Source organism: Pinus tabuliformis, chromosome 8 (assembly GCF_031772625.1).
Source record: "Pinus tabuliformis cultivar Carrire ecotype Pingquan chromosome 8, CPIR1, whole genome shotgun sequence".
NCBI lineage: Eukaryota > Viridiplantae > Streptophyta > Pinopsida > Pinales > Pinaceae > Pinus > Pinus tabuliformis.
Window position 1 is genome coordinate 1,325,379,372 of NC_142294.1, and position 19,848 is coordinate 1,325,399,219.

Below are 19,848 nucleotides of genomic sequence, written 5' to 3' on the forward strand. Positions count from 1 at the left end.
TCTTTAAAACTCCTTAACAACTTCCAAAAACTCAATTGTTTTTCAGCCTAAGCCACACAAGCCACCAATTAAAGCCATAGAAAAACCTTACATCCATAGGAAACACAAAAGTCACCAAATAACCCATAGAACCCACAATATAACCTCAAATTCCATATTTTCTTTAAAATCCTTTAACCAGTGCAAAAACCCCAATTTGTTTTTCAACATAATCCATAAAAGCCACCAATTAAGCCATAGAAACCACCAATTGAAGCCATAGAAAAACCCTACATCCACAGAAGGCACAAAATCCAACGAATAAACCACAAAATCCACATTATAACCCAAAATTCCATATTTTCTTTAAAACCCTTTAACTAGTGAAAAGACCTCAATTTTCTTTCAACCTAAGCCATAGAAGCCACCAATTGAACCCACAAAAAAACCATACATTCGTAGAAGGGAAAAAAAGCCAGATAATAACCAACAGAAAAACCATACATTCAAAGAAGGCACAAAAGCTAGAGAACAACCAATAGAGGACAGATGGTGTGAATACCGAGAAAATTGATGTGTTGACAAACAAAATTGCAGATATGGTTGGTAGGACGAATAATCCTACCACGGAACGATGATGCCAAGCTCTAAATGCCTGCTACAACGAGCCAAATATCGTGTCCAATGTCGAGTTAAATAAGGTCGAGTGAGCGAGAGAAATCGAAGAAAGATCCCTCCAATTCTGCATCACAGTCAATGCCATACAACTCTGCAGCAACGCAATTCCACCCAAGAGCCAAAACCCTTTACTGTGCCCACACCCCACCTCTGCAGCCAAACAAAACACCACAGAATCCAAACAACACAATGAAACAGCTGAACAAGATTCCATAACAAGAGATAAATAGAGTTTCACCTCACCATCAATGAACACCTCACACACAACTATTGACGGAGCAGAATTCACACGTTTCAGGCTTGAAAAGAAATGAATGGGGAGTGAAACAATGTCGAGTAGTCAAGGCAATAGGAACCCTAAATGGTGCCAAAACACGAAGGTGGATTCCACACCGCGAAGGGGACACGTGGATGCATATTAATTTCTATGCTAGCCAACATTATACACATATCATTTTGGAATGACCTTCAAATGTTCATTTAGCTCAATAAATCCCCTTAATTATGCCCATGCCAACCCATTAAATTCTTGGAGTGATAAATTACATTTCCTCTCACCCTAATTTGAAATGTGCCTCATTGGTTACTACTTGTTTTTCTAGAGCTACCACTTTTCCTTTTAAATCCACTACCTCTCAATATATTACTTAGGTAGCCATGATTACTCTAAATTGGGAACTTCACTCACCTCTCATGGTTTAACACAACCCTCTTATACCTAGGAATACCTATAAGAGTGGATCAAACTTATGTGTCTCACGTGACTCTCATGATTCCATGAGATCATCCCTTTTCTATAGCTATAAACAAATACGTTTTCACTCAAGAGGCATTTTTAAGAACACTATGTCATTCCATTAGTTATATTCTCATCCTCACTCTAACCACATTTTTTTTCTTCTATTTATTAAAACACTTCCCATTCATTTGTTCCTTTTAAAAAGATGTGCTTTTCATCTAATCCTAGAATAATGTATGATCATATTCTATGGTTTTGGAATATAAGTTTCAGTCTTGTTTTTTATTCTCTCACCCTTAACAAAAGATCCCATATAAACATTATGCACATCAAATATAATAATATATCTATTATATATAGATCATATCTTCTCAACCTAACTCAATGTTGGATATTCTATATCTTTATGGACTATGTGTTACATCCTCTTCCCCGTAATCATATATCCCTTCCTAAACAAACTAATTTAAAATATCATTATCTTCTCATATCCCTTTGACTACTCTACCTTGAAATATACCACATTGTATCTAAATTTTTAAAGTTCTTAGAGCTCCAATACAAGGATGAATTGTCCATGTATATCCATTTTTCCATACTTATCCTAACAAGATGTCCAATGACATTATCCTTACACTCTTACATTATACTTTAAGGAATTAAACCCTTAATGTTTTTACAATTTAGTGCAAATTCCTATGACGCAACTTCAACAACTTATGGATGTCTTTGCCTAATTGTTTGACATCATGAAACCTTGTGACATTCTTAAGAAGGCATTTATTTACCATTAAAGTAGGAAATGATGAAATTTTACTCAACTAGCATAGATACGTCTTAATCCAAAAACTCCTAACCCCGAACTATCATGTGTGGAGAGGGACCAAATATCACATGGTGTAGACTTCGTCAAGCTTCTTACCTCTATAAAAATGTTTTTACATTGAGATTAGATCCCTCTTGATGCTTAATATGGGCCTAGGTTGAGTATGAGATTTAATTTTTTATTTTTTAATCTACTTTGAAAATAATTCATATTTTTAATGATTATTAAAATATATTTTAGGCTCCCCGATTGGGGTGTGAAACGATTGGATGCCCTCTTTGGTTTGATTGATATGACAAAGGATTTATTGGTTTGGGATGGTGGGTGGTATCCCCCACACCCTCACACACTTATTCACTATGATAACATGAAGCATTGCAGATCATGGAAGATCGACGACATGAAGGTTCATAACCCTCGGCACCTACAGGTGGTGGGAGTAGAGGTGAAGTTAAGACCATATGTCCGGTGTATAAACTCGGGTCCTCAAATTCTTAGGAAGCCTAAGTTTGATATTTATAGGTTCACGGCACCAGGAACGTGAGAGGTATACCCACCTGCTTCCTATCTCTGTTTGAGGTTGGCATATAAAGTTTGGTATGTTATAATGCTATCTTTGTAACATGGGTTGGGGGATGCTACTAGTGATAAGCCTCATTTCCGGAGGGGAAAGGAAACACTGGTTAAATTAACAGTTTCTGTGACTGGAAATATTGGCCTTCTCGACTATGTAATGTTGATTTCTATCTTTTTTGGCAATATCATTTCTCGCATGGTCATGTTTACTGGTTTCTAGTGTTTTCTCATGATGTTTCCTTTGCATGTTGATAATTGGGTTCCCCGTTTTAAGCTTGAATTATCTGGGAAATCCCTATGGAGAGTAAGGGTTTTGGTAAATTATCAGGTCCAAGTCTACAGACGCAAGGCTCATGGGTGCATGGGGGACACCATTTTTATTCTGGTGGCACCTCCCACTCCTGGAGGGTCACTGTTTATGTATGCTTGCTGGCTCGGGTTGTGGAATTCTATGTTGAAGAAAGAGTAACTAGGTTCAGTCTTCATAAATGTAATTTTGATTTTTGTACTTGTAAAATAAAATAAACATTATTTTTTTAAATTATAAAAATGAGTTTCTTGCTCATTGCATAGGTCTAGCACATGTCAAAGTGCTATAGGAAATTCAAAGAGTCAAAATAAATGTTGAAGACCCTTAAGGGCATGTTACACCTAGTATATTTATGTATTAGAATCCAAGAAATACCTCCAAGGAAAGTCACAAGCCTTCTACAAATTTCGGCCTCACAGAAGGGACTAATTGGCATCTCCAAAGTCAAGTCAACCTAAAGTCATCAAGTCATCTCAAAAGGAGTGACATACCACTATATATAGGGTCACTCGTCCTCACCAAAAGGAAACAAGTCACCTCTGAAATTAGCAAGGAAGAAGGAAGAGAAAAGGGTATGGAAAAGGACAAAGAAGGTGTCTCTCTTGCAGCGAACAAGGAGGGATAGAAGACTGAGTTCACAAGGCATATTTATGGTCCAGTTACAATCACACGTGCAAAGAAAGGGAGGCTCATTCTGCTTTCATAACTGACCTCCTAGTATATTCATATGAAGAGGCTTGGTTGGGCTAGAAAATAATGCTAATTAGGCCTCTTACTCGAGCAAAGAAGAGGGATACTCAAGTGAAGGTAAGAGAGCATACAAAGCTGCAATTATTGAAGGCATCCTCCACACATGTAAAGGAAAATGAAGACATACTACTATTGTTCCAATTATGAAATCACAGTGAAGAAAAGAGACCTTGGTTGGGTTAGTAACAAGGTCTTCTCCTTGATTAAGGAAGGCTCCATCTCAGGCGAAGGAAGAAAAGAATAATGTCCCTTCTAGGGCATGCAAAGTAGCGTTTCTACAATAAATCTATCACTTGTCGGAAGAAGGAAACAAAAGGAGGAAAAAATGCTGCAAGAGGAAGTGATATCAGATCAAAAGGAAAGGCTTCACTTGTGCTTGCAGGATCTTCTTGTCAAGGGTCTAGGGTTCGGAATTTTTCAATTGAAGCTTCAATAAGAGAAATTTGTTGAAGGGTTTTCCTCTCTAGGAGAGAGAGGTTTTTCCCTAGTAGAGAGCCAACATCTTGTGTTCTTGTCTCTTTTATTTTGGTAATTGTTTGATGAAGGAAGTAAACACACATTGATAATAATAAGAGAAAATTTTGGTAATAAGAAAAGTTAAAAGTACTTCAAAAATTGTTATCATTGGTAGAAGAATCTCATTATATCTCATATTCTCTAGATTCTTCAACATGGTATCAGAGCTAAGGTGATGCATCAATGAAGGGAATCTCAAGAACAGATAGAGGGGTGAAGTATCAAGATCAAGAAAAAAAAGGAATACAAATATTGAAGCATCATATCTTCAAGCAGGTGTTCCAGATCCATCAAATATAAGGAGAATTACTGTCTCCTCTCCTAGATCCATCAAGAAGGACTACCATCCTAGGAACAAAGAAAGAAGAAAGACATCCATCTAAAGGCATCCACAAGAAGGCTCATTCAAGAAGAGTATCCATCCTAAAAAATAAAATCACTCTACATCAAGCTTAATCATTAAAGGCCTTTACACATTGGGAAGTCTTCAACACCAAGCAATCTCTCAGAAGGCACCTTGAAGAAATCATTTTGAAGATCTCTAAGATCGAAGAAGACAAATCATCAAATCCTCCAGAAAGAAGCAAGAGATCTTCATCACCAACATTATCAAGTAAGTATTTTTATGTCCTCTTATGAAATATCAAAGTATTTCTGCAAAGAAATCAACAAATTGGTTGGGACTGCTAATTTTCTTGCATGGAAAAAGAGGACTGATCTATTTCTAAAGGAGAATGAACTTCTGGACTACATCAAAGGGAGTGTCATTTTTCCTACTAAGGAACAAACTCAAGCCCTAGAAAATTACAATAAGGATGAAATAAGGGCTCAAAGGATTTTGATAGAATACATCAAGGACCCTCTCATTCCTTATGTTTCCAAACTTGAAACATCTAAAGAAATCTATGATAAGATGGTGGAGCTATTCTATGTTAGTACAACTAAAGAAGTGATGTCATTGTGCAATGAATTGTATAAGATGAATATGTCTAAGGAATAAGGAATAGCTACCTACTTCATGAAAATCTATGAGATGAGATATAAACTACAATAGTTAAGAGAAGTTATGTCTGACAGAGAAATGACTACTCTGGTACTCAATGCACTACCTGAGCAATGGGGCAACTTCACATCAAGTATATATGCCAAGAAGGAAGCTACCCCACTAAATGAAATTTGGTCTCTATGAAAAATTGAGAAGACTAGACTGAAAGCCAAAGATGATGTGGGATCAAAGGAGAAAGAATTTGCTGCTATGGCCAAGAGAAGAGGAAAATTTGGCAAGTTTGGTCCACAAAGAAAGGGTAAAAGAGATATGTCTAAAATCCAATGCTCTGGTTGTCAAGATTATGGACACTATAAGAAGGACTATCCCAAATTTAAGAAGGACAACAATAATAGGAAATGAGAAGAAGGCCACATTACCCAAGAAGTGAAAGAAGATGAGAAGAATCAGAATAAGGAGGACCCTCCGAATCTCTTCTATGACTGAGATCAACTTCTTCACATAAGTCTTCTTTAAAGTTTTGGGTATTATAGGAACATGTAGTAGTAGGATAGAATGCATTGTTTATGAGAATGGCATCTTCCAGAATATAGGAGCATTATGTAGAGATAGATTAGATAAATAAATTTATGTAGGAAGGGTGTAGCCATTGAATGACCTCAACAATTCATAAAGGAATGATCACGATCAAGAAGAATCATCTTAGAAAGCCACTATCATCAACAGGAAGGAACATTTGTAGGATGAGGACTACAAGGATGATATTCAGAAAAGGCAGATGTCTTGATGGGAATTCCACCTATGGGAATTCAAGAAATGATAATATGTAGGCAAGGAAAGATGTGGCAAAGAAAAAGGACATTGAGGAAATCTCAATCAAGGAAGTTGTCAAAGAAAGCTGAGATGATCAAAGAAAGAATTAATATGAGGTATGTATGCATCTATGTTTTCAGTTAAATCCATTTCATCATTTATATCGATGAGCATGGGGAATTTCTCTGGTAGCATGATCAAGAATAGGGTAGATCTCTTTCATTGAATAATATGCATGAAGGCATGGTTCACACACTGATAAAGTTGAACATGAGGAATGTCCTCATATGAAGTATGAGGTGATTGAAAAGAGAACCTATAAAGAAGCATATGGGAAAAGATATCAGGGATAAAAGGACACCATGAACACTAGGAATCAACATCTGACAAATTTGTTGAAAGCATCTCCCGGAAGAAGGCATGAGAATTCTGACAAAGGAAGAAAAGAGAAAATGACCCTTGACACCTGGAAAATCCTTGGATATATGAACATGTAGGATGCTGATGATTCAAGCCAACTAGATTTCATGATATAAAATCATCTTGTAAGGTACTATTTGATTTAATGTTATTCTTTGATTTCTTGAATAATATCTAGATGAGTTCATGTAGTGCTACTGGAATAAGGATTGTAAGTGAAAGTACAACTAGCATTCAAGTGGTGGATGGAAATTCCTGAAAGAAACATGATGAGGAATAAGTAGCCATATTACGAAGGTTCCAGATATGTATCAAGAAGGCCACTTTCCATGGAGGAAGGAATGGCATGTCAAACTAAGAAGGACAGTGATTGATGGTTGATGCCCTACAAATAAGAAGCTCAACTGAATTTCATGAAATCAATGAAAGAAAGTGATTAAGCAGCTGGATGTCCCACAAGAATAAATTTGTTGATGTGCAAGAGAGTCCCTAGTTAAGAGGGTGCTCTCACAAATCCATGATTAAGAGGTAGCTTGGAAAATTTCCTGGTCAAAAGGAGCTTGGGTACATTCCTTCATAGGAATGGGAATATCTTCCCTAGCTGAGAGGGAGAGATAGACACAACATTCTTGTCTTCACTTTGGAAGAAATAATAGAGGATTGGTTAATCATCTAGCATCTGATACTCTTTGAGGATGTATAGGGCATCCAAGGAAAGAGTAGGAAAGAGGATGGATATTCTTTGAGGTCTAGGAACCCAAGATAAGAATAGTCCTAGAAGTTCATACTCAGTGAACACCCAGGTGGGTATGTACCTTGAGAGACAATGATGAAGGTTTCTATAATCATTGGTCTCGCCAACATTGTGGTTTTTCTATTGAGAGATAGAGATGTCAGTCAAGGCCTTGATGTGTAAACAATGTTGCTTATTATGATGCTATAATAGATGGAATGAAAATCTGATTTCTATTATGTGAATTATTTAGATTGAAAATGGCCAAACACCTTGTAATGATTTATGAATACCTCCCTAGTTAAGATGGAGCTTTGAAGAAAGTGTAACTAGGTTTGATCTTCATAAATGTAATTTTGATCTCTGTACTTTTAAAATAAAAGAAATATTATTTTCGTAAATTATAAAAAATAGTTTCTTGTTCATTGCATAGGTCTAGCACATGCCAAAGTGCTATAGGAAAGTCAAAGAGTCAAAATAAATGTTGAATACCCTTAAGGGCATGTTACACAATGTATATATATGTATTAGATTCCAAGAAATATCTCTAAGCAAAGTCACAAGCCTCCTACACATGTAGGCCTCATAAAAGGGACTAATTTGCATCTCCAAAGTCAAGTCGATTGAAAAGGAGGGATAGACCACTATATATAGGGTCACTTGTCCTCACCAAAAGTCAGCAAGTCACCTCTCAAATTATCAAGGAATAAGGAAGAGAAAAGGGTATAGAAAAGGATGAAGAAGGTGTCTCTCTCTTGTATCGAAGAAGAAGGGATAGAAGACCGAGTTCACAAGTCATATTTCTAGCCTAGTTACAGACATGCGAAGATAGGGAAGCTCATTCTACTGTCATATCTGACCTCCTAGTATAGTCATATGAAGAGGCTTGGTTGGGCCAGCAAAGAGTGCCAATTAGGCCTCTTACTCAAGCAAAGAAGAGGGATACTCAAGTGAAGTTAAGAGAACATACAAAGCTGCAATTCTTGAAGGCATCCTCCACATGTGTGAAGGAAAAGGAAGACATACTACTATTGTTCCAAATATGAAATCACAATGAAGAAGAGAGAGCTTGGTTGGGTTAGTAACAAGGTCTATCCTTGATTAAGGAAGGCTCCATCTCAAGTGAAGGAAGAAAATAAGAATGTCCCTTGTAGGGCATGCAAACTAGGGTTGTTGTAGTAAAGTTATCAGTTGTTGGAAGAAGGATAAAGAAGGAGGAAAAAGTGCTACAAGAGGAAGTGATCTCGGATCTAAAGGAAAGGCTTAACTTGTGCTTGGAGAATCTTCTTGTCAAGAGTCTAGGATTTGGCATTTGTCAATTGAAGCTTCAATAAGAGAAATTTGCATAAGGGTTTTCCTCTATAGGAACGAGATGTTTTTCCCTGGCAAAGAGCCAAAATCTTGTGTTCTTGTCACTTTTATTTTGGTAATTGTTTGATGAAGTAAGAAAACACACATTGATAATAATAAGAGAATATTGTGGTGATAAGAAAAGTAAAAAGCACTTCACAAATTGTTATAATTGGTAGAAGAATCTCATTATATCTCAAATGCCCTAGATTTTTCAACATTCTGAAGGGACATAGTGTCCTCTGACGTTTCATTTGTTTTTGTAATCATACATTAAGTTAGTTATTTTCTTTCATGTGGATCTCTCTACACATCATATTCCAAGTCCGCCTACGATGTATCTACTTTTGACATCTATACAGTGGGTTGGTTTATGAGCACGAGAAGGTGGGAGAAGGGTGAAGAAAGGGGGCCTGACCTTGGCAGATATGGTGAAGTCTCAGCCTTGCAGTGGAGCCTCACGCCGAGGAAGAAGGGGCCACATACACCAGGAAGGAAAAGGTAAAGAAGTTGGTTCATCTTCTAATCAGAATACAAGGTAGAGGACTACACGATAGAGGATTACGCGACAAAGGACAGTGTGATAGAGGGTCAGAAAATGAACTTTGATATTCTTCAGGCCACATTTCAGGCATACTACGAAGGCACCATGAAACATGTGAAACAATTGATTGTGACCTGGGATGCAAAGTTGAATTTGAAAGCCGAGATTGAAATTCCAGCTGAAGATTGGGGTGAGCCTATCACGACCCCCAGATACACTTGTTTTCGTCTAACCATGTTTGGACAGTCCATCCATATCTACTGGTTAATGAAATACATAGTGGCCAAAGCAATGGTTGTGACCACCAACATAACAATGCAAAGTGAACCCGAGTCGGGCCTCTGAGACATTAAAAAATAGCTCCATCTTATTCAACTTCAGTTGCAGAATCAGAATGCTCGCCTAGGCCGCATTGACAGGCATATCCCATGTATGTCACAATCTAAATTGTCAATATCAAGTGCTAAAGATAATGCTCTAGTGGAATCATCAGATGATTAGTTGATCGAAGTTATGCTTGTTAAGTTTGGCTTAATGTTGGTTGTCTATGTCGGGTAGCATTTATCTTTTCAATGTTATGCTTACTAGTTGGTTTCGCTTGGTTAAATAGACCCAAACTATTTATGTTTTGGATGGATTATAATACGATTCAGTGGCCAATAGACCTAGTTTCCCACTAGGTGGGTTGAGGTCACTGAATGACTTATATATTTGTAACATGCTTGTTTATAGATATATGAATGAATGGTACTGCTAAGCTTACCAAAATAAAATAAAAGAATTATGAAACAAGTACAAAATTCGAATTACAGACATGAAACATCCACTTATGTTGTAGAAACCAGGTCTAAATGTAGTTATGTTTGTACGTGATGTCTACACATGGAGTGGTTTTTCAAGCCTTCATGTCATCCCATGGGGTAGATTATCAAAATCAATCACCACATTTTTGTTTATATTTGTAAAATGACTTCCCATTAATTTGTTCCTTTCTGAGGGATGCAATTTCAATATGATGCTAGAATAATTTAAGATTAAATTGATAGGTTTCAAAATATCAATTCTAATCTTTAGCCTCTGTTCAGTCACCCTTATCAATACTATATAGCTCACATGCACATTAAATATCCTAATCCAACCCTTATACATGGAATACATCTTCTCAACCTAACATTAATGGACTAATGCATGTTAACTATTTAAATCCAACCCCTATTAATGGAAAACATGTTCTCAACCAAAGTCCAACACTGGATCTTATTTCCTTCTTTATGGACTAGGTGTTACAACCTTTTCCATTTAATTGTGAATCTTAATACCATATAAGTCTACTAGTCTCCTATATCCTTAGGAATCCTTTGCCATTAAGTCTTCCTTTCCTATCTTCATCTCTAAATTTTACAAATCTTGTAGAAAAGACTTAATTACCCCATGCAGTTGGCAATCAAGGTAGACTAAACCCCTTAGATGGTTCTACCATTTAGTACAATGTCACATCACCTAGTTTGAGGAAGTTATTGATGTCTCTTTCTAACACTTTTACATCATGAATCCTTGTGACATTGGCAATAAAGTACAATAATTTTACTAGATTACCATTGAAGTAAGAAAGGATGAAATTTTATTGGATTTCATATAGGTGGTGCTAAAAAATTTCATTCATTTAGGATTATTACTTAATTATTATTAGTGCCTCAAATTGCATACATACTCTTTAAGACCCCAAGTTCTTTTGAAATAGACACTAAACTTATCAAATAACACAAGGTTGTAAAAAAAAAGATTCCTTATTAGGGAAGCATGGAAACTCAAGGTTGAAATAGGTGTAGAATATAACAAAAACCCTACCTCTTAAGTAAATTTAAATAATAAAATGATCAAATGTGGAATTGTAGAGAACAAAATAAGAAAATATCACAAAACCAAAAAGGAAAAAAATGAACCAAGGAAAATAAGAGGGCCAAAGCACAAAGCAATTGAACAAGCCCCACAAGAGAAACTTCCTCCTTTTGATCCCAAAAAATATTGTAACCTACACCTAAAAAATATGGTAACATGCATGAAGTTCTAGGCCATGATAATGATGATTCCCTTACCTAACAAACAATTGAGAAATATTATAATTTACACCATTTTTTTTGTTAGCTTGACCCATGGGGGATTTAAACCTATAATCTCATGGTTTACATAATACTCCATAACACAATGATCACCAATTGAGCTACCCCCTATGAGCTTATAAATTACACCAAGTTGTATTCCATGATGGTAACTATTTCCTTACTAAACAAAATAAGAAACAAAATAAGGATGTGTGGAATAGGACCTCACCAATAAGTCAACAAAAGTTGAAGCAAGAAATTCTAAAAGCTCATATACTTAATAGCTCTAGCCCCTCCAACTACGCATGTTCATCCAACTCTACCCTACATGAAGTTCTTAATGGTATGATATTGAAGTTCTTTTATAATCCATGTAGTTATAGAAATCTCTTTTAAACCCTTCCTTTCGAGAACTATCTTTTAACATATCAAATTGTATTTTCCTTTTCCCATGGTATGCTATTCTTGTTAGTTTTATAATTTTTCTTTTATTTTTCCACATTCTCCCATGCACCAAACATTTCTAAATATTTCTTACATCTCATTGCAACATCATTATCCCACATCAAATAGTAACTTTAAACAAACTTGTGCATTTTAGATTGTATATGGTGACCCCATCATCTAATTTTAGGAAATAGAGAGAAAAGATATTAAAATTTTGAAAAAATGCATTTTGTCAATATTTCTTTCCTCAATAGGCTTAGCTTTATTTTTTGTGTGTGATATTTGTTGGAACATAATTTGTTTTTATACAGGATAAGTTAAAAAAATTCTTGTACAATGTCAATTGAATTGTTTTACATTTCCAACTTATTAAGATAAAGAAATGAATTATAAAACATTTATATTCAAATTGCACACATACATCACCTAATTCCATCATTTATTTATATTAGACCTATTTAACATTCATTTTGGCTTGATTTTTGCATAAAAGACTTAATTTTACAAATGAAAACAAAAACATCATGTGTACATAGAAAAATTTTCAAATTCAAAGTGTATTAGAAGGCACGTTCAAATATATTTATGTCTATTTAAAAAATCTAGACTTATTTCTTCACTCCACCCTCTCTGATCTGAATTTAAACAGGAACACAACAAATTACAGATATAACCATAAATACAGAGATCCAATAGAAATAACACTTCATTTCATTAATATCAAATACTGAAATATGCTTACAAACAGAATGGAAATAAGACTAGCTCGGACAATGGTAGCTTATCTCTCAGAAGAGATGCAACGGCTACATGCCTCTAAACTATGTTACAATGAGGCTCAAAGGCCTATTTATTATTGAGGAACAAGATAAAACCATAAACATCCAAAACCCTAACCCTAGGAGATGAAGTGCCAAAACTATGGGCCCCGTTTGGGTAAATTGGTACATCAACTTCCCAAGGTCGTAACTTTGGCATACGATCTTCGTTTTGCACACACAATACCTCATTAGAAATATCTATCACAAGACTACAACTTTTAACTAGCCAACATGGTCTATATGTAGTTTTGGCCCTGACTTTGCCAAAAAATTTCATTTAGGACCTCAAAACGACTCTGGAAGTTCAAGACCCGAAAAACTGCCAAAACTAGTAAATTGTGTGTTATAATTAAGGAAACTAAAAAAATGAAAGAGACAATGGTGGGGGTCCAAGTGGAATAGATAGGTGGCTAACCACATCCACCTGGATCAATCCTCGCCCCTTAGGAAGCAATGGTCCCCATTGCGTTTAGTGCCTCCATGAGATGGGGAAACTTTTGCTGGTGTGAGTTGTTCTGCAATGTTTGATGTGTCCAGTAATGGTGGGAAGTATGGTCGAAGGCGGTCCACATTGAATACTGGGTGTGAGCCAATGAATTTGGGAATGTTGTGCTCCAAAGAATTGTCTCCCATAGTCTTGGTAATGGTGTAAGGACCATATCAGAGTGGTCTGAGCTTCCGATAGGCTCTGGTAAGATGTTCTTTCTACAAATGCGACCAAACTTTATCGCCCACCTAAAACTTGTGTGGCACCTGATGTTGATCATGTTGCTTCTTCTACTTCGAATTTCCCGCATTGGAGTGGTGATATATCGGCCCTTTGGGTAGAAGTGCTTTGGGAGTAAGATCGAACGAATGCTTCACCTGATAGTGCAATAGTACCACTGTAGGTGATGAGAAGATGTCCATGTATTCTTTCCTGATTGTATCGACATACTTATGTTGCATGGAGGAACCCTTCCCGGGGGCCATGGATGTGGCTATGATCTTCCCCTTACATTGAGAGAGAACCTAAAAGAAAATAAATTTCCTAGTCTGGGAGATGATCTTACTATATTCCTTCGCAAAGATCAAAGAGGTGGCAGTAGGTGGGGCTACCTCCTGTAGCCTGTATAACGTATTACCCAAAGAAATAATAATAAAGCAAGGTTTCGACTCATATACAGCATGTCGCTTCCACAATTATGGTTTTCCTAATAATACATCACAAATGTCAAGAGGAGCAACATCACATGATACCTCATCTGTGAAGGGCTTCATGTTGTAGGGAAGGTGACATTGTTGGCCAACTTGGAGATCACGTCCTTGGTGAAGCCAGTCGATATTGTACGGATGTGGGTATGTTGTAGTTAGTAGGCCCAACTGCTTCACGACCTCTACTGAAATGAGGTTCGTTTGGCTCCCACTGTTAATAATGAATTGCAGCGGTGAACCCTTCACCCACATCTATGAGTGGAAGAGACGCTCCCCCTCCTCTAGATCTTTGAACTCATTTTTCTAGATCTTGGTGGTGGCAATAGCGGTGTTGGGCTCTGCATCAATAATTTTCTTCCCTTTTTCATTCCTCTTGTTGGATTTTAACTTAGAGTCAGAACATGCATATGATTTTGAAGCCTTCAAATCAGCCACTAGTGACTACTTGGCCTGACACTCACTTGAGTTATGAGTGGGCCTCTTATGGAACTCACACCCCTTTCTTGTGTCCTTCTTTGAATTTGTGGTGTTGTTCTTTTCTTGCAGCTTCGACGAGTTGTCTTGGGCCACCCCACCTTGCCTTTGTACTTTGTTTTGTGGTTTAGGGGCCCCTTTCCCTTGCTTCGGATTAGCAGATCCAAAGTCTCGCTTTTTATGTTTAAGCTCCTGCTCGATCTTCACAATGCATCAGTACACCATGCCGAGTGAGGAGGTGTCAAGGAACTCCATCTCATCTTGGATGTACCTATGTATGCAGCCATGGAAATTGAGTACCAAATGTTTCTCATAATCCTTGATACTCAACTTCGTGCGAAGAGTATGAAAAACATTGGTAAAAATTGGCACGTCTTGGTCCCTTCCCTACCACAGCATGGTCCACTTTATGTATTTATCCTCATAGCTCCCAATAGGGTAGTACTGCACCTTGATCTCATCCCAAAAAAAAATCCAAGTGGGTGTGGCTGAAAATAGTGAGGGCATACTTTCATCCTTCTGCTCATAGTAGGTTTCCCACCAGTGCTTGATGTGGGGAGAGGTTTTGAGAAGAAAAAAAGTGATCTTTTCCCGGCTGGAAAAATCATGAATAGAAAAATATCCTTCTAGCAGATTTAACCATTTATCTACAACTTCTACATCTATTTGTCCCTCAAATATGGGAATGTAATAGTTTACTTGTACCTCAAAAGAAGTGGCACCTCCAGAGTGGCTGTTGGATGTGGATACGCTGCTGGTGGGAAACCGTTGAAGGATCTAGGTGAAGTTGTCCATCATCACATTCCTCTGTTGTAGAGGGCTTCTTCAAGCAATATTTTGAAAGGATATCCTGCCCCCTCATATTTCTTTTCTTCTTCCAATGGAGGTCTTCAATATTTACGAGGCTGGTCTTGCAAAGGTTCGACCATTTCAAGGCCTAACTCCTTATATCCCAAACTCGTTGGGGACATGCAAAGAAAAATAAAGGAAGAGAAGACCCCTCTGATACCACTAATCTGAATTTAAATACGAGTGCAATAAATTATAGATATAGCCATAAATACAGAGATGCAGTAGAAATAACACTTCATTTCATTAATATCAAATACTGAAATATGCTTACAAACATAATGGAAATAAGACTAGCTTATCTCTGAGAAGAGATGTGGCAGCTACATGCCTCTGAACTATGTTACAATGAGGCTCGAAGGCCTATTTATTATTGAGGAACAAGGGAAAACCATAAACATCCAAAACCCTAACCCTAGGTGATGAAGTGCCAAAATTATGGACCATGTTTGGGTAAATTGGTACATCAACTTTCCGGGGTTGTAACTTTGGCATGTGATCTCCATTTGGCGCACACAATACCTTGTTAGAAAGATCTATTTGAGGACTACAACTTTCAAGTGGTCATCATCATATCAGAATCATTATGGCCCTAATTTAAAAAAAAAAAAAAAAAAAAAAAAAAAAAAAAAAAAAAAAAAAAAAAAAAAAAAAACGTCGTTTAGGGCCTCAAAACGGCTCCAGAAGTTCAGGACCTAAAAAACTGCCAAAAATAGTAAATTGTGCTATAATTAAGGAAACTAAAAAAATGAAAGAGATAGTGTTGGGGGTCCAAGTGGAATAGACAAGTGGCCACCCATATCCATCTGGATCAATTTCATTATGAAGACCAAACGTAGTTACACTTTTCAACGCAGAAGATTGAAGCCCAACAACTCTTGCCTGTAGCTTAGGCAAAATCTTTCCCCATATCCCTAGCACCGAACCCTGAAAATTTGTAGGTAACCGAGACTTGATAACGCAAATATTATATAAGAACAATGACACAATTTCCCTAGAAAGGTTAATTCTGGTGCAAACAAGGTTACCTGAAGCTCCATTCATGATGGAAGGGGAACACATGTCCAAACTATTACCGTCGCCATCAAACTGGAAATAACCAGAAGGTAAATTAAAATGAAACGAGCTCCTGCAAGAACTGGTGGTTGGGAGCGTTAACAAGAGTGTTGATAAAAAACTAACCGATTGTGCAAGTTATGCAAAACAATAAAACTAGACATCACAACTCACCTATATAGCATGGAGATTACCAAAATGATTGAATGGAGTCAATTCAGTGTGAAATTGTTGAGCTCGGCTAGGTGACTGTGCCAAGAAAATGAGTGGGCTGAGCAACGGAGGGAGTGAGGGTTGGTTACCCTAACTTCTCACCATGACTTGAGGACCATCAGATGAGATATTTGATGAGCTACGGTGAAGATTTCAACAACTGTCTGTTACCTCGACTGACAACTGCCAGTTGCAACTTTTTCAAGAAGATTCTGGTGTCCTCTTCTAGCATACTTGGTTAAGGTACTGATAAGTTTGATTATGGCTTAAGTTAAAAAAAAAATTATATACTAATATTTCTATTAAAACTTAAAATATTCCATATTTAATGCATGGTTAGTCAGATATATATATATATATATATATATATATATATATATATATATATATATATATATATATATATATATATCGTTTGTAAAGTGTAGGTGGTAATAATTGTTTTATGTATAATGAATGTGTGCTTCACATGTTACAAGTGGTATCAGAGCCACGGGTTCCAACACTGTGGCCTTTTGAAGGAAAATGTGTGATTAAACAAAGTGTTTATAATGCACATAGAGAAATAGAGGTAGTTGGAACAGTATGAGGAGGGTAATAAGAACCACCCCACCAGTGGACCTTCGACAGGAGCCAGGTCTAACCCAGAGATGTGTGTCTAGTTGGGAGAAGGAACTACAAATGTGAATGCTATGTTGTTGGAAACTGTTCAGAAATTACGAGTGGAAATGATGAATCTAAGAGCTGATAATGAGATACTTAGGTTTGAGCAGGAGAGAAACATGAAAAGTCTCTTGGATAGAAAGAATCTGAGGAATCTAGATCCTACTCTCGATAATGGGAATAGGGAAGAGACAAGGTGACAACAAGGATATCATCCAAAAGGTGGGGGAGCTCGAATGGATAACGAGGAAGAGTCGGGCAATACTTCTGGTGGCAGGGGGCTAAGTGGCCAAAGATTGAGTTACAAGGGGAATTCAAGAAAATAAAGCCCCCATTGTTCGAGTGAGAAGAAAAAGAGGCTATAGAAGCCCGGTTGATTAATATGAATAAGTACTTCCAGATTTATGAAGATGATGATAATTTAAAAGCCTGACTAGAAGTCTATCAATTGCAAGGTAAAGCCACACAATTGTGGGAAGAAATTAAAACAGTTCGCAGCATTGATGAACAAGAGGTGACTTGGGATACCTTCCAAAAATATTTTAAGGACAAATACCTGATTGAGAGATTTTATGATGAGAAGGCAAAGGAATTTCATGATCTGAAGTTGGGACAATAGTCCATGGATGAATTTATAACCAAGTTGACCTCTTTGTTGTGTTATGTTCCTTACATATGAGAGGAAAAACAAAAAATGCAGCACTTTGTAAGCAGTGTGTCAACTTTCATGAAGGAACAACTAGAATTTGATAATCCCAGTACAATGGATGAGACCATAAGGAAGGCTCGTATTTTCTATCAGTAGATGTGGCAAAAAGGAGATAATAGTAAAGGCTAGTTGGGTAAAAAGGGGCAGAGGAGTTATTTGAGTAATAATAAGAATACCAGATCAGGTGGGGAAAAATCAGTACCCAGGAAATCTATGGGAGGAACCTTGGGAAAGAGTTAGCAGTGAAACATAATTTCAAGTGAACCCAAACCAACTGAGGCATCAAATAAAATAGAACTTGGGCAATCACAGAAACCTCCCCTACAATATTAGGGTTGTGGGAAACCCCACTATTATAAGAATTGTCCTCACCGCACTAGAACCGGGCCCACAACATGTGTTTAAGAAGCTTGTATGGTTAGAGATTGGACCAGAAACATACCGAAGATCAATGTTGCCTTGGAGGATCACCAAGTAGAGTATCAACCCACCATGGTGGAGTGTTAAGCTAAGATAGCTAACTAGTCCATGTCTATTTTAATTGACACATGAGAAAGTCTTAGTTATGTTAGTTCGAAAACAGTTGAATTGTGTCACCTGTCAAGTATTAAATTTAAAAATTCATGGCTAGTGCAACTAGCCACATGAAAAAATGTAAGGTGACAGCCAAAGTGGAAGGTTTCCCTATGGATATTGGAGGCCAAGAGACTAAAGTAAATTTAAATATATTACCCCTATGGTCATAAGATGTGTTCATTGGGATGGACTAGTTGGAGGGACATTGGTCCTTAGTAAACTATAAAGAAAAAACTATCAGTTTCCTCACAGATGAAGGAAACATACAAGGAATTCAGGGCATTAAAAGAATTGTTAAGCTATGATCCATCATTGCTAATCAGTTTAAAAAAAGTCTCAGAAAAGGTTTCCAAGTTTAGGCAGTGCAAGTGGGTTATGCTAATTCTAAAGATAAATTAACATCCTTAGAAAATATACCCTTCATTCAAGAGTTTGCAGATGTGTTTTTTGAAGAGATATTAGGATTGCGCCTGAAAAGAAGCATTGACTTTACCATAGAACTTATTCCTGGAGTTTCCTCGATGTCAAAAGAACCATATTGTATGAATATTCCTGAGTTAAATGAACTCAAGATATAGCTGCAGGAACTACTTGACAAAGGGTACATCCGGCCAAGTGTGTCGCCTTGGGGGGCACAGGTGTTTTTCGTAAAGAAGAAAGATGGAACACTAATATTGTGTATTGATTATAGGTAGTTAAACAAGCTAACCATAAAAAATAAGTACCCTTTTCCAAGGATTGATGACTTGTTTGACCAAGTTAAAGGTGCCATGGTATTCTCTAAGATCGATCTGTGATCGAGGTATCACCAAATTACAATTAAGGATGAAGATGTTTGTAAAACCATGTTTAGAACACGCTATGGCCATTATGAATTTATTGTGTTGCATTTTGGTCTTACAAATGCTCCTGCAACCTTCATGAGTTTAATGAATAGGATTTTCCACCCCTATTTAGACAAGTTTGTTCTAATTTTCATTGATGATATTCTGATTTATTCAAAAAATGTAGAGGATCATAAGGAACATTTGAGGATAGTTCTTTAAACCTTAAGAGAAATCAGCTCTGTGCCAAATTCAGTAAATGTGACTTTTTTAAGGAACAAATTCAATATTTGGGGCATGTAATATCCTCTAAAGGTATTTTTATTGATCGAGAAAATATCAGGACTATCTTGGACTGGTCTGTTCCTAAAAATGTTGCCGATATTCAGTTTTTTATTGGATTAACTGGTTATTATCATCCTTTTATTGAGGGGGTTTCTAGCATTTCCTACCCCATTACATCTCTACAAAATAAAGGGAGAATTTTTAAGTGGACAACTGAATGTCAACATAGTTTTGAGAAATTGAAATTTTTATTGACATCAACCCCAATGTTAAAAGTTGTTAATCCAGAAAGGAGTTTATTGTATCTACAGACACTTGCCAAGAAGGGGTGGGAGGTGTCTTAATGCAGGATGGTAAAGTAGTAGCCTATGAATCAAGGAAGCTAAAGGAGCATG